This window comes from Pimephales promelas, unplaced genomic scaffold (assembly GCF_988280905.1).
Source record: "Pimephales promelas unplaced genomic scaffold, fPimPro1.hap1.1 HAP1_SCAFFOLD_99, whole genome shotgun sequence".
In the NCBI taxonomy this organism is placed as follows: Eukaryota; Metazoa; Chordata; class Actinopteri; order Cypriniformes; family Leuciscidae; genus Pimephales; species Pimephales promelas.
Window position 1 is genome coordinate 27,501 of NW_028297328.1, and position 7,500 is coordinate 35,000.

Below are 7,500 nucleotides of genomic sequence, written 5' to 3' on the forward strand. Positions count from 1 at the left end.
CCAGGACGGGCCACCCTCCCTGGGCTGGCCAGGGAGGTCTGAGGGCATGGAGCTTTGGAACCACACCACGTCATTGGACTTAGTCGATTTTTCTCAGAGCCGGACCCCCCGCCATGTGCGCTGGGCTCGTGCCCAGGAAAGATGCACCCTACCTGGGGTGCACTTTACATAAAACCAGCCTGTCTTTTCCTGGAGGTCTCGTACTTCCAGAGCTCCGACGGGGCGTAGTCTGGATTTTATATGCCCACCCAGAGTGAGTCTGAGTGGGACTCACGACGGTCTGATCGCTGGTAGGGGTCCTCTGTGTTTGCCACCACCACGCTTCCCCTCTCTCATACATCCCCGAAGGCCCGTTTTAGGACCGTCTTCGCTCCAGGTGGAGCTCCAGGGGTGGCGGGCAAATCTGAATCTGGCCCAGGACGGGCCACCCTCCCTGGGCTGGCCAGGGAGGTCTGAGGGCATGGAGCTTTGGAACCACACCACGTTATTGGACTTTGTCTATTTTTTTCCCCCAAACTTTGGCACCAGAGCCGGACCACCACACCATGTGCGCTGGGCTCGTGCCCAGGAAAAGATGCACCCTGCCTGGGGTGCACTTTTCAGAAAACCAGCCTGTCTTTTCCTGGAGGTCTCGTAACTTCCAGAGCTCCAGCGCGGCGTAATCTGGATTTTTTACATGCCCACCCAGAGTGACTCTGAGTGGGACTCACGACGGTCTGATCGCTGGTAGGGGTCCTCTGTGTTTGCCACCACCACGCTTCCCCTCTCTCATACATCCCCGAAGGCCCGTTTTAGGACCGTCTTCGCTCCAGGTGGAGCTCCAGGGGTGGCGGGCGAATCTGAATCTGGCCCAGGACGGGCCACCCTCCCTGGGCTGGCCAGGGAGGTCTGAGGGCATGGAGGTTTGGAGCCACCCCACATTTTTTGTACTTTGTCGTTTTTCGAGATCTGGGCTTCAGAGTCGAGCCCAGGCTCCGTTTCAAGGTGGGCATTGGGCTTCGTTCTTGCCCAGGAGACCCGCACCCTGCCTGGGATGCACTTTTCAGAGAAACCGGGCCGCCTTTTCCCGGAGGTTTTCGTGTTTTTCAGAGCTCCACCACAGCAGAGATTGAATCCTCTTCCCCAGCCAGAGTGCACCCTCTCTGGCTTGGGTGAGTGCCTTGAGTGCCCTGGAGGTCCGAACAGACAGCACGTTTATGGACTCTGTCTATTTTTCAAATTCGACTCCAGAGTCAAGCCGGCCAGGGGCTCTCTGAAGGCCCCTCTCTCCCTCATCCTCTACAAGAGCCCCAGGGTCCGTTTTAGGACCGTCTTCGCTCCAGGCGGAGCTCCAGGGGTGGCGGGGGAAATCTGAGTCTGGCCCAGGACGGGCCACCCTCCCTGGGCTGGCCAGGGAGGTCTGAGGGCATGGAGGTTTGGAGCCACCGCACCTTTTTTGGACTCTGTCGTTTTTCGAGATCTGGACTTCAGAGTCGAGCCCAGGCTCCGTTTCAAGGTGGGCATCGGGCTTTATTCGTGCCCATGAGACCCGCACCCTGCCTGGGATGCACTTTTCAGAGAAACCGGGCCGTCTTTTCCCTGGAGGTTTTCGTGTTTTTCAGAGCTCCACCACAGCAGAGATTGAATCTGCTTCCCCAGCCAGAGTGCACCCTCTCTGGCTTGGGTGAGTGGTGCCTTGAGTGGCCAGGGCCAACATCACCCACGGGCATCGGGCTTTATTCGTGCCCATGAGACCCGCACCCTGCCTGGGATGCACTTTTCAGAGAAACCGGGCCGTCTTTTCCCTGGAGGTTTTCGCGTTTTTCCAGAGCTCCACCACAGCAGAGATTGAATCTGCTTCCCCAGCCAGAGTGCACCCTCTCTGGCTTGGGTGAGTGGTGCCTTGAGTGGCCAGGGCCAACATCACCCACGGGGCATCGGGCTTTATTCGTGCCCAGGAGACCCGCACCCTGCCTGGGATGCACTTTTCAGAGAAACCGGGCCGTCTTTTCCTGGAGGTTTCGCGTTTTTCCAGAGCTCCACCACAGCAGAGATTGATCTGCTTCCCCAGCCAGAGTGCACCCTCTCTGGCTTGGGTGAGTGCCTTGAGTGGCCAGGGCCAACATCACCCACGGGGCATCGGGCTTTATTCGTGCCCAGGAGACCCGCACCCTGCCTGGGATGCACTTTTCAGAGAAACCGGGCCGTCTTTTCCTGGAGGTTTCGCGTTTTTCCAGAGCTCCACCACAGCAGAGATTGAATCTGCTTCCCCAGCCAGAGTGCACCCTCTCTGGCTTGGGTGAGTGCCTTGAGTGGCCAGGGCCAACATCACCCACGGGGCATCGGGCTTTATTCGTGCCCAGGAGACCCGCACCCTGCCTGGGATGCACTTTTCAGAGAAACCGGGCCGTCTTTTCCCTGGAGGTTTTCGTGTTTTTCAGAGCTCCACCACAGCAGAGATTGAATCTGCTTCCCCAGCCAGAGTGCACCCTCTCTGGCTTGGGTGAGTGCCTTGAGTGGCCAGGGCCAACATCACCCACGGGGCATCGGGCTTTATTCGTGCCCAGGAGACCCGCACCCTGCCTGGGATGCACTTTTCAGAGAAACCGGGCCGTCTTTTCCTGGAGGTTTCGCGTTTTTCCAGAGCTCCACCACAGCAGAGATTGAATCTGCTTCCCCAGCCAGAGTGCACCCTCTCTGGCTTGGGTGAGTGCCTTGAGTGGCCAGGGCCAACATCACCCACGGGGCATCGGGCTTTATTCGTGCCCAGGAGACCCGCACCCTGCCTGGGATGCACTTTTCAGAGAAACCGGGCCGTCTTTTCCCTGGAGGTTTTCGTGTTTTTCAGAGCTCCACCACAGCAGAGATTGAATCTGCTTCCCCAGCCAGAGTGCACCCTCTCTGGCTTGGGTGAGTGGTGCCTTGAGTGGCCAGGGCCAACATCACCCACGGGGCATCGGGCTTTATTCGTGCCCAGGAGACCCGCACCCTGCCTGGGATAGCAGATCGGTTTGTGTGAGTTCTGGTTGTGTGAGCGTTACCCTTCTACATCACCCCCATGGCCCGTTTTAGGACCGTCTCGGCTCCGGGCGGACAGCCGGGGGGCAGGGGGCGAATCTGCCTCCGGCCCGGGTCGGAGCACCCTCCCCGGGGCCGTGCGTGGAGACCCGTCGCGCCCGGAGCTCCCGTGCAACCCCACGTTTTGGACTTGGGTTTTGGAGCGAGCGAGCGGGGTCGAAACCCCGGGGGCCGAGCCGCCACGGAGCCCCCGAGCCCCGGGGACGAAGCCCCGGGAGCGAGGTCCCTCCGTGGAGGCGCGAGCCCCCGGAGCCCGGCCGCCCGCCCGGGGAGGAGAGCGCACGCTCCCCTACCCCTCAAAACCCACGTGGCTGGTTGCAGCAGACCCTGTGCACCGGAGGTTCCTCCAGGAGCGCGGGGCTGGGCGCTCCAAGCCCAAGTCATACAGGCAACCATGCCTCCCCGGGACTCCCCCTGCGAGCGGCGGCTGTTTGAAGGACGGTAACCCCACCGCACGGGGCTTCAAACGACCGTAGCTCGCCGAAGGCGGCTCCGATCGACGCCAAATTTTTGTCGGCTGGAGAACGGGACGAGACCTTTCGAATGAGACCGCCCCCAGCCCCGTGGGCCCCCGGGGGCCCGAGATACGGGCCCCCAAAGCGCCCCGGAAGCGGAAAAACGCAAATATCTCGCCGAAAAGTCGACGTGCCCGGCCGAGGCCGGGCTCATTCGAACCGTCTCGCCGAGCTGAACGCGTCCATATGCGTTTCGTCGTTTTTGGTCGAGTATTCGCGGAGATATCGGCCGAAAACCCTCGGCCGCGCTCTGAAATGGCGCCCGCCGATGACGTCACGATCCCGGGAGAAAATCGCCCGTATCTCCGCGACGCGAAGGCCCAGAGAGCTCAAATTTGGGTGGCGAGGTCCCACGGGGGCCCTCGCTCGAACCAGGGCGGCGGCGGGCCCCGGGGACGCCCCCTACCGGATCGCCGTTCGCCGGGACCCCCGACTTTGAACGGCTATAACTCGGGGACCCGGGCGAGTTGGACCTCGTGGGTGGGCTCTTTCGAAAGGCCCCGTCCGGCACTACGGTCGATTCGAGTTTGGGGAAGATTGGCCCAGGGGTTCGCGAGATATAAGCCAAAAACGCCGCGCCTTTGACCGGGCCTAACTCCCTGACCCCGAGGCCCCCGGGGACGCGGGTGGCCTCTTTGGATAGGGCCCCTCAAGGCCTTGGGAAGACCCGAGTTTGAAATTTTTTCGCCCGGCCGTCTTCGAGATATCGGCGAAAAACGGAATCTTCCCGTCTTGTGGGTGTGGGTGTCTCCGGGGGGCGGGGGGACTTCCAGGACCCCGGGGGGGGCCACCTGGCCGTGCCCGAGGACGGTGCACCTCCCTGGGTGTGCCGTCAGAGCCTCCGGGGCCCCCGGAAGTCCCCGCCCACTGCACGTTTTCGGACTTTGAGGGATTTTCGGGCCCCGAATTCGAACGCCCGTAGCTCGGGGACCCGGCGGCCCAGAGACACCGGACTCGGGTCAAGTGTGGCGTCCCGGCGGGCCCCTCGCAAAGAGCCCGCCCCCGAGCTCCGGGGCCCCCGGGTCCCGGAGAAAAGGGGCCCGACGTGTCGGGGGGGCGCCTGGGAAGGAAAGGTCCCAGGGGCCCGGGGGAGGCGGGGTCCGAGAGGGCCCGTGGGGAGCCCCCGACACCCGAAAGGGCGAGCCGCTGGGACCTCCCCTCTCCGAGATACGGGCCGTTTTCTCCGAAAGTCGCCCGCGCGTAACGGGGCCCATCTCGGGACCGGGAGGTCCCAGCGGCTCGCGGCGGCGGGTGCGGGGCCCGCTCTCGGGGACCTTGCTCCTCCCGCCGTCCCGAGCCACGGGGACCTTCCGGTCCCGAGATACGGCCACTTCCTGTCCAGCTTTGACCGGGTGTAACTCGAAAAGTAAGCCGAGTTGGGGCTCCACACTCGGGGGTATTGGGGGCCTCTAGGAGGGCCCCCCACGCCGGGTGTATGGGGCCCCAACTCGGCTTGGTTCCGGAGATATGGCCCTTTAAAGTTTCAACTTTGACCGGGTGTAACTCGAAAAGTAAGCCGAGTTGGGGCTCCACACTCGGGGGTATTGGGGGCCTCTAGGAGGGCCCCCCACGCCGGGTGTATGGGGCCCCAACTCGGCTTGGTTCCGGAGATATGGCCCTTTAAAGTTTCAACTTTGACCGGGTGTAACTCGAAAAGTAAGCCGAGTTGGGGCTCCACACTCGGGGGTATTGGGGGCCTCTAGGAGGGCCCCCCACGCCGGGTGTATGGGGCCCCAACTCGGCTTGGTTCCGGAGATATGGCCCTTTAAAGTTTCAACTTTGACCGGCTGTAACTCGAAAAGTAAGCCGAGTTGGGGCTCCACACTCGGGGGTATTGGGGGCCTCTAGGAGGGCCCCCCACGCCGGGTGTATGGGGCCCCAACTCGGCTTGGTTCCGGAGATATGGCCCTTTAAAGTTTCAACTTTGACCGGCTGTAACTCGAAAAGTAAGCCGAGTTGGGGCTCCACACTCGGGGGTATTGGGGGCCTCTAGGAGGGCCCCCCACGCCGGGTGTATGGGGCCCCAACTCGGCTTGGTTCCGGAGATATGGCCCTTTAAAGTTTCAACTTTGACCGGCTGTAACTCGAAAAGTAAGCCGAGTTGGGGCTCCACACTCGGGGGTATTGGGGGCCTCTAGGAGGGCCCCCCACGCCGGGTGTATGGGGCCCCAACTCGGCTTGGTTCCGGAGATATGCCCGTTTGAAGTTGCAACTTCTACCCAGTCTAATAATCCCAAAATAATAATTAAATAAAAAAAAAAAATAATAATAAAAATAAAAATAAGCCGAGTTGGGGCTCCACACTCTGGGCCTGGGGGGCACCACTAGGAGATCCCCCTGTGCCCAGAGCGTGGAGCCCCGAATCGGCTTTCCACACCACTCACACCGGTTTCTGACTACCTTAAGAGAGTCATTGTTAGTCGCGCAGTTTACCCGACTCTGGGAACCGGGGCTTTGGGCTTGGGGGAGACCCACCGCTCGCCCCCTAACACGTCGGGGGGGACCAGGGGGCACCCGCCTGGACCCCCTCAGCCCCACTTCGGAGAACCAGAACGCTGGCCAGGGACCCCCACGGCGGTTGAAGTTTGAACTTCTACCCGGTGCATCCCGAAAAATTGAAAAAAATAAAATAAAATAAGATTAAAATAATAATAATAATAATAATAATAATAATTTTTAAAAAATAAGCCGAGTTGGGGCTCCACACTCTGGGCCTGGGGTGGACCACTAGGAGATCCCCCTGTGCCCAGAGCATGGAGCCCCAACTCGGCTTTCCACACCACTCACACCGGTTCCTGCCTACCTTAAGAGAGTCAAAGTTACTCCCGCAGTTTACCCGACTCTGGGAACCGGGGCTTTGGGCTTGGGGGAGACCCACCGCTCGCCCCCTAACACGTCGGGGGGACCAGGGGGCACCCGCCTGGACCACCTCCTGCCCGACTCGGAGAACCAGAGCTCTGGCCAGGGACCCCCGCGGCGGTTGAAGTTTGAACTTCTACCCGGTGCATCCCGAAAAATTGAAAAAATAAAATAAGATAAAAAAAAATAAATAAAATAATAATAATTTTAAAAAAAATAAGCCGAGTTGGGGCTCCACACTCTGGGCCTGGGGTGGACCACTAGGAGATCCCCCTGTGCCCAGAGCATGGAGCCCCAACTCGGCTTTCCACACCACTCACACCGGTTCCTGCCTACCTTAAGAGAGTCAAAGTTACTCCCGCAGTTTACCCGACTCTGGGAACCGGGGCTTTGGGCTTGGGGGAGACCCACCGCTTGCCCCCTAACACGTCGGGGGGACCAGGGGGCACCCGCCTGGACCACCTCCTGCCCGACTCGGAGAACCAGAGCTCTGGCCAGGGACCCCCACCGCCGTACCCCCTCCTGCCCGACTCGGAGAACCAGAGCTCTGGCCAGGGACCCCCACCGCCGTACCCACTCCTGCCCGACTCGGAGAACCAGAGCCCTGGGCAGGGACCCCCACCGCCGTACACCCTCCTGCCCGACTCGGAGAACCAGAGCCCTGGGCAGGGACCCCCACCGCCGTACCCCCTCCTGCCCGACTCGGAGAACCAGAGCCCTGGGCAGGGTCCCCCACCGCCGTACCCCCTCCTGCCCGACTCGGAGAACCAGAGCCCTGGGCAGGGACCCCCACCGCCGTACACCCTCCTGCCCGACTCGGAGAACCAGAGCCCTGGGCAGGGACCCCCACCGCCGTACCCCCTCCTGCCCGACTCGGAGAACCAGAGCCCTGGGCAGGGACCCCCACCGCCGTACACCCTCCTGCCCGACTCGGAGAACCAGAGCCCTGGGCAGGGACCCCCACCGCCGTACACCCCTCTGCCCGACTCGGAGAACCAGAGCCCTGGGCAGGGACCCCCACCGCCGTACACCCCTCTGCCCGACTCGGAGAACCAGAGCTACAGCAAAG